Raw genomic sequence first — 8,908 nt, 5'->3', positions numbered from 1 at the left:
CCCAATCTCTCAGGTTTTGTAAGGTTTCCAATGGCTTCAGATCTTTTCTGTGTGATGTATGGGCGCGAGTGCAAGTACGGAGCTCCTTACTTCTCCGCCATCTTGCCCTCTCCAAAAAAGTATCCTCTCACTTTCAATCTGCAGGTGTCTTTAGGTCTAAAATGAGTCTCAGCATATAGATGGTTATTATTTTTTTTAATCCATTCTGACCTCTATGTCTTTTGATTGGAATGTTCAGTATGGACTGAATGTAATGTAAATGATTACATTCAAAGTAATTATTTATAGATATGTATTCATTGCCAGTTTATTACTTGTTCTGTGGTTGCTTCTGGAGACCTTTTCTGATCTTTTATCATCATTGTCTCTTTCATGTTTTCCTGATTTTCCTTAGGGATATACTTTGATTTCTTTCTCTATATTCTTTTTATTAGTGGGTTTTGATACATGGTTACCATTAAGTTTGTACATAACCCCTTCTGCAAGTAGCAGTCTATATTAAGTTGATGGTCGTTTAAAATTGAACCCATTTTTTTATCCTCTTCTCTCCATGCTTTAGGTATATGTTATATTTTGTGTGTGTGTGTGTGTGTGTGTGAGTTCCTTGGGTGATTTTTTACAGAAATACTCATTTTTATTGCTGCGTGTCTTCTGTCTTTATAGTGTCACTTTTGGTCTCTTCTTTCCACTCAAAGTTTCCCCTTTAGTATTTCTTGTAGAGCTGGTTTAATGGTCACAAACTCCTTTAGTTTTTGTTTGTCTGGGAAACTGTTTCTCCTTTTATTCTGAATGATAGCCTGGCTGGATAGAGTATTCTTAGATGTAGATTCTTCCCATTCAGCGCTTTGAAAATATCATTCTACTCCCTTCTGGCTTACCAAGTTTACATTGAAAAATGTCCTGCTAGCCTTATGAATTTTCCCTTGTAAGTTATGAATTCTTTCATCTTGCTACTTTTATTTTTCTTTATCACTGTATTTTTCAAATTTAATTATAGTATGTGTTGGTGTTGGCCTGCTTTGTTGATTTTGACCGGAGTTCTCTGTGCCTTCTGGATCTGGATGTCTGTCTCCTTCCCCAGATTAGGGAAGTTTACCTATGATTTCTTCAAATAAATTTTCTTCCCCCTCTTCTCTGTCTTCTTTTTCTGGGACTCCTATAATATATATGTTACTATGTTTGATGGAGTAACTGAGTTCTCTAAGTCTATTCGTATTTTGCATAATTCTTTTTTTCTTTCTTTCTTTCTTTCTTTCTTTCTTTCTTTCTTTCAAATTCATCGATTTCCATTACTTTGTTTTCTTGGTTATTAATTCATTGCTCTGCTTCTTCGAGCCTGCTGTTCATTGCATCAAGTATGTTTATAATTCCATTTATTGCACTATTCATCTCTGATTGATTCTTTTTCAACTTTTTTATCTCTGGGGTAAGGGCCTCACTGATGTCTTCAATTCTTTTCTTGAGCCCAGTGAGTATCTTTTGTATCACTGTTTTAAGTTCCCTATCAAGCATATTACTTCTATCTGTTTCACTTAGACCTCTGGCTATGCCTTTTCTTGTTCTTTCATTTGCAATAAATTCCTCTTTTTTCAAAATTTTATTTAGTTCTGGTGTATTTAGGATGATTAGTTATTTAGTTGTATTCATAGGAAAAAGGTGAGGATAGAGTCTTCCTATTTTGCTCCCATCTTCCTCTAAAGCTAACATTTTAAAATTAAACAATATATATTGCATACAAAACTTTTTAAAAAACTAGTAGATAATAGAAGATTTCTAAAGACAATGGCATACTGAGTTATTATTGATAAATTTCTTTGCTCCAGAAATTGTTATTTAATCTTAGATGCATCATATCTAACATTTATTTATAAAATATGATTTGAAATCTTATGGATCACTAGTCACTTTTCTAAAAATTATTTTTTTAATCTGGCCTAATTCTTAGTTCAGGAATACTGAACATATATTAAGTGGCTAATACATAATTGTTGATGAATTAAGTTGTGTGATAACAGTAAAAAACTTGTATTGTGTTTTAAGTGAGATAGTCTTCTGACAATAAATCATTTACCCTTTCCATGTTCTTAGTCTTTTGCCATTTTACATTTGATTTTTATTCAACGTAGTGATCAAAGCAAGAAAACATTTACTAGCAAGTTACTAACGAACATGAAATTATGAAACAAATATAAAATTATGTATGATAAGAATATGTGTCAATTCTTAATTCTAAAACAAAAGTTCTAGAATGATTAACGTTTTTTGCTCATCATGTTTTGTTTGTATTTCTTTTGTTATACTCATATTAGAAACGTGTAACGTATTTAGATTTTACTGTTGTTAACAAGCAACTCCCAAATTTGTGTGCCTTAAAACAATAAATTTTAATTTTTGTATAACTATACTTCCTGACAGATCGACAGGAATCTCTACTCATTGTAGTAACAAAGGCATATGGACAGATGGAATATCCACTATATTAGTATTTCCCTCTGTCAGTCTCACATAGGCAATTAAATATTAGGCCTGAAAGTGATACACAAAACTTATTTACCTGGGCTACATGGAAGCACAAAGCACTGAGAAAAGAACCAAAAAAAAAAACAAAACCAAAAAACACCCCACAATCCTACCATATTTTCTGGAAGATGTAGAGCAGAAATTACATTTTTGAGCATGAAAACATTGTTCATTATATTTTTGCTATAATAACAATTTATATACATTATAAGTTAGTATAGTGCAATTATGAAAAGTACACATTCTAGGACTATAACACTATTTTAAGTCTTGCTGTGACACTTATACTTAATTAACTATGACTTAAGTGAGTTACTTAAATTCTTTGTTCTTTAATTTTCTCACCTGGCTATACTGATATCTTTCATAAAGCGCTGTTGTGAATATTAAATATGGTAATATGTGTAAAACACTTAATATGGTAATAGTGTAAAACACTTAAAACAGTAACTGGAATGGGAATTGTTATAATTTTGGCATATGAGCTCAAAATAATGCCTTAAAATCACATCTCAATGTCATTGTAGATAGGATTTATGTTTATGCTTTAGGATTTATAGTTCGATAATCTAAGATTCAAATATACTTGGTGTAGAGATTTAGATAAACTGTCTTCTCTCCCCTGAATTTATTGTATCTACATATTCACATGAAGAGCTGAAGGAAATAATATCGAGCGTGACCTGTACAGGTTGCATCTTACAGGTTACATGGGCAATTATAGTCTGAAGAACCTCTTAAAACTGGCAGAGATAAGTGCAAGAAAAGAAGAAGTTGGATGGATAAGTCCAAACTTTGGCCTACTAGCAAGGCTGTTCCCACAGTTTCTGGCAGGGACTGCAATGAATGAGAAGTGAGGGCTCTATTTTTTTTTTTTTTTGTAAAGGTGGTAGGTAGGTTCCTGGTTATGTCTTTCATGGTAAGAATTCGCAAAGCAGAAGCAGGAGAAATTCTGACTGGCAACAAGGAAGGATAATCTATTATTGCATTTAGATGGTTCATAAGAAGAATATTCTCAAAATTACTACAGAAGTATTAGTATTGGTCCAATTTAGAAATCTCTTGAGTCTTCTTAGGTATATTCTTAATGTGGACAAAGTTTTTGCCTTGTAGGAAAGTTAATTTTTCATCAAAATTAATGAGTAAATCACAATATGAATGATTAAAAGAGGTAATACTATTACAAAAGTAAGTGTAACTATGAAGTAATTGTACTAAAGGTCTGTGTGGTTCATAAAATAATGCTGTAGGCATTTCTTTAACAAAGAAATAAAAGTTTTATAAAAGAACAAAATTAATTCTGAACTTGATCTTTTGGAAAGTTAGCATTTATTTGAAAATATAGGTAAATGATAAATGGTAGTTCTATTTAAAAATTTATGTATGTAGTTATGCAGATTCATTTATTAATTGTATATATATAACTAAATTACAACTCATGGAAGAATACAAAAGGGACTAAATGTCTTGGTTTGATTTAATAAACCTACATAGGTCTAATAATATATAGTGTATATTCTGAAACTAGACAGGTTTTACTGGGGAAAATAAAAACGGAGTGGAAAGAGAAGCACATGGCTACTTGGTAGTTAGTATCTTTGACTATGTCAACTGAGTAAGAGGTTCTTGCTGTCCATTTTGTGACTAGACACCTGGATTAGCTATGAGCACATAGCTCTTGGTTCCCTCCAAATTTCTAAATAGGACATGATTGATAAGACAAAAACAGAACAAGGAAGTAAAAATACATATACTTCTGATCAATTGATCCAATGTGATGCTCATTTGGGGCTCCTAAGAGTACTCTAAATCAGCTGAAAGAATCCAGCGGCTCCTTCTTCTAGATCCTGCAATGAGATTGGATCAGATCTAGGCTGCTGAATACGTAGTTGCTTAGAGTTTAGAGCCCCAGTGATGGGGATTCTTTCTTCCTCCTTTTCTACCTTACTACAATACAAGTGTTAGAAATGCCTAACACATATGAATTAAACAGAGGGGGATTTAGACATCGAGGTATCTGGGCATAAAGGCCACGTATGCATGAAGATGTTGGGGGCTGGGATAAATTTTAGCTTAAATATGATGACCTGGGGTGAAGTTGAGATCAAGCTTATAAAGAAAGGGAGCTTCTCGATCTCCCACACACTATCCAGTCTCCTATAAAGTTGATCTTAGGTGCAGATTCTCTCTTTTGCTTTTAGAGAAATAAAAACTACAAATTTTCAGGCAATCTTGTCTCAATTCATATATTTCAAACCCTGTACATATAATCCTAAAACACCTGACCTTATGTAAGAATTCAATCATAATGATCCCAGAAATCCAAAGCTATGGTCAGGCTTCCAGGTTCATCAAAATGCATCTTTCCTTGGAAATCAGAAAGCAAAATAGGAGCTGTTATACGATCCATGCCATATAACTTGACATAAAATTATATAAAATTCTTGACACCAGCTGTATTTTAGAATTTAGAGTTTGCTTTATAAGTTTGCTTTATGAAGATGATAGGTTACATATGCATATATTATAAAACATACTCTGTGGAATCTGTGGCAGGTTCCCATAATCAAACACAACACGTGCTCAAACACAACTGTTCAAACTAATAGCCACACATTAGTTGAGGTCACATTTGCTATGACTTTTCTTTCTTAATTTGGTCTTAGAACTTTTTGATTTTTGGATTTTGATTAAATTAAAAATAATGACTGTGGATCTGACTTGCAGATTTATTTTAGGAACCAGGAATAAGGAATCCTCAGATCTATTAACCTTAACTAAAGTGCCTGCAGAATTCCCAATTGAGCATCCAATGGATCACATGAATGGATATTTTAAATGATTAGGTTCTTTTTCCTTATCAATAGCAGCCAATTTTGTGATATTTGGAAGGTGCCAAGTATAAAAGACCATCTCAATACAAAAATGTGCTCCCAGCTGGTTTAAGAAACTTAGTCACAAGTGCAGCAAGAACTTGTTCAGTTGACTGAGTCAAAGATATTAAATACAGAAATCTGAGCCAAGGATTAAGTCCTAACGTTTAATACTGTTGAACAATCCAAGCAGATGTTTGAATTTGGTAATTATTGAACATTCAAAAAGAAGTTTTCATTTTTATATAGATATCTAATATAATAAAAATGGGAAAATGCATGTATAGAAAAATAATTATGAAGCTGGGCACCTAGATGGCACAGTCAGTTAAGCATCCAACTCTTGATTTCTGCCAAGGTTATTATCTTACAGTTCATGAGTTCGAGCCCTACATTGGGCTCTGTGCTGTCAGCCCAATGCTCTGCTTGGGATTTTCTCTCTCTCCTTCACTCTCTGCCCCTCCCCCATTCATGCATGTACTCTCTGTCTCTTTCTAAATAAAGAAACCTTTTTTAAAAAAGTAAAAAAGAGAAAAAAAAATAAAATTATGAGGCATACTTATTGGAAACATACATGCATTATATGTGCACATATGTATTTAAAGTGGTATGATTACTTAAAACTAATGAGTTAAAAATAGAGTAAGATAAATTTCAAGATTCTGTTAAAAATGTTCTGAATATAAATCAAGAGAAAATAAAATCATGTTCCCTAAAATGATCCAATATTCATTTATATATTCATCTACTTTCTCATTCAGCCAAGCAATATTTGAATGTTATGACTTTTACCTCTCCTCCCTCAGGAGTTTTTTAATTAGAAATTACAAAATAAAGAAATCGAATTCCTTTGTCATTAATCAAGCCATATTCAGGCCCCAGGTTTCCATTTGATAGGTATAGCTTGACTGCTACAAACTATAGACTTAAGTCTTTATTAAAAAAAAGGCATCTACTTCTGTGGGAAGAATAACAATTCTGTGGCCAAGTGTTGGTTTAGTTACTAGCAGACTAAATACTCCTAAAGTTGATGCACAAACCACACAAACCATGTCTGTGTCCATTGAAGTAGGGACTCTAATGTCTCTCACAAGACAAAGGTTCACAATACAGATGCTCACTTCACAGTCCCCAACTTTTAGGGCATCAATTCCTACAACATCTGCAGTTCAGAATGTTCTGATTAATCCATCATTAAATGAGTCCAAAAACATTCTTATTACCACTAACATGGTGTCATCACAAAATACTGCCAATGAATCATCAAATGCATTGAAAAGAAAATGAAAGGATGATGATGATCACAATGATGACTATGATATAACTTGTAATCAAGCCTTGATACTTGTAACACATATACTTGATCTTGAATCTATTGTACTTGGATTAAACATGCATGCTAGGTGTTTTCAAGTTATGTTGTAGAAAACTTAAATGGTAATGAGTAAATATAGTTACTCTTTCTGATTGAGATGTAGGATTTTCTTTAATAGGATTAGTAATGGTTTTTCATCAGCCTTTAAGTGTAGAAAATAAAGTTGACATTCATTAAAAAAGAAGGTCAACATAATATTAAGCCTGCACTTGAGTTGCTCACAATCTTCATCAGGCTTTGGGCTATCCTTGCTTTCTATCTGGTGACAAGTGTCATTTCAATTAGTGAAATCAGAGGTGTCTTTAAATTTGGATAGTATGTTCTCTGTGACTGATAGGAACTATGGATTTCAAGCCCATTATGATCCTGAGTGTAAAAATCAAGTAGTGTAACTGTGGCTTCACCTCTTTTTCTCAGCAATGTCCTTCCATTTATAGAGTATATAACTGAGGATGTTACTATTATTGTACTCATATAATAACATATTGCACAATGAAACAAATTTGAATACAAAACTTTAGAGAACTCCAGGAAAAAAACAGTAAGTCTTTAATTTTACCCATATTCTTTCTCTATCATTTGGCTACTACAAAGATTTGGGAGAGGAGTCTGGACCTTCATGGGGACCCAGAACTGAACCTAAATTAATCATTTCCTTCCAGTTAATAGATTCCTTTAACCTCCTTTGGAAAGTAAAAGAAAACAAACAAACAAAAAACCATTACACAGAAAATTTCCAAGTTAAGTAGGATGCTTGCTTTGAAGTTCCTAAATGCTTTGTATTAACACTTTTTAAGTTTTTCCCTTCCTGACTGTCTAAGTTGTTTCAAATTACTCATGACAGTTTATCATTATCTTCTCTAAAACCCTTTCTGGATAACGTAAAGAAATCGTGATTTAACATTCTTTACAACTTAACTAAGTTGAGCTTCCTTCATCAGAGAGTAAAAGAAAGCAGAAGAATGCCAATCTCAATAGGAATATCAACAATATATTGATTGAATTGTCTGGCAAACTGAATTAGATTTTTGTATAACTCTTTTTTTTCCAACAATTTCTGATTGAAGACAAGAATTAAGTCCAAACACACGCCTAAAGCATATTCAAATATAATCTTAACTAAATTAGTGGCATATGCAAAATGTATTAGTAAGTTTCTTCCGAGCGGCTATCAGTTCTTGGTATAAACCACTCCACTGTTTCTTCAATGAGGGAAAAAGAATGCTTATGGGGACCTATCATTGATCTACATATCCTCTGTTTTATTTCTGTCTAATTTCCCTTTGTCCCACTTATGGGGTTGATTGAGGTTACCGTTTGAAATACAAAGCTCTTAAAAATGATAGGAACTTAACTCTTTTGTTCCTGATTTTGATAATATATGTCTTCTGTCTTGTACAATACAGATAAAACTTTGCAAATTCTGTTGATCATTATTCAGAGGATCAAATATTGGTTTCAATGATTTTTCTTCTTATTCAGTCATTTCCAAATTAGTATTTTATGTTTAATTCTTCTGTATGCTCTAGGCTGAATTTTCTCTTTTGTTTTTATTTCTAAATTGAGAATTTTAGGCTATTAATTTAAGATTATTTGTTTTTTAATGTAAGTATTAAAAAACTACAAATTCCTTTCTGTGCCTGGCTTTATCTGCCTTATTTGTTTGATATTTTAAAGTCTTACTAGATTCTAAAGATTTCAAACATGGATTCTGTTAGTTAACATATTTGATACAAATATAATTCAACAATCTCTGTTTACTGTTAAAAATAAAAAAATAAGACAAGTTAAAGAATTAATAATCACAGCATGAATGGAAACATTTCACTCTATGCATGCATCCATTTTCTAATGACCACTAAAAAGTCATCTTCCATCTTGTGACATCGCGGAACATATGGTTCTCATGCTGACTACCTCCAAACAGACTAAAGGGGGCTTCACAAACTCTCTAAAACTTTTCCTTTTTCTTCTTTTCCTCTTTTATATTTTGTTCAGCCTCTTGAACTTTACAACTCTCAAGAACCAATCTTTTTTTGGCAGAAAGCTGCATGAGTGATAATCCAAGTGAGCAGTGTCATCCTCCTGAAGGATGACACTGGAAATTGCATGATTTGTATGGGAAGAAATTGTCACATTC

General features: G+C 32.6%; 1 pseudogene; it reads left to right on the top strand.

Moving 5' to 3' along the window:
- The first annotated feature begins 6,174 nt into the window (after positions 1-6,174).
- On the top strand, positions 6,175-6,818 carry LOC120224991 (annotated as a pseudogene).
- The last annotated feature ends 2,090 nt before the right edge of the window (positions 6,819-8,908 follow it).

The sequence above is a fragment of the Hyaena hyaena genome, unplaced genomic scaffold (assembly GCF_003009895.1).
Source record: "Hyaena hyaena isolate Hyena2069 unplaced genomic scaffold, ASM300989v1 scaffold_1297, whole genome shotgun sequence".
NCBI lineage: Eukaryota > Metazoa > Chordata > Mammalia > Carnivora > Hyaenidae > Hyaena > Hyaena hyaena.
The sequence above is the reverse complement of the archived record's forward strand: the minus strand, read 5'-3'. Positions and strand labels throughout refer to the sequence as shown.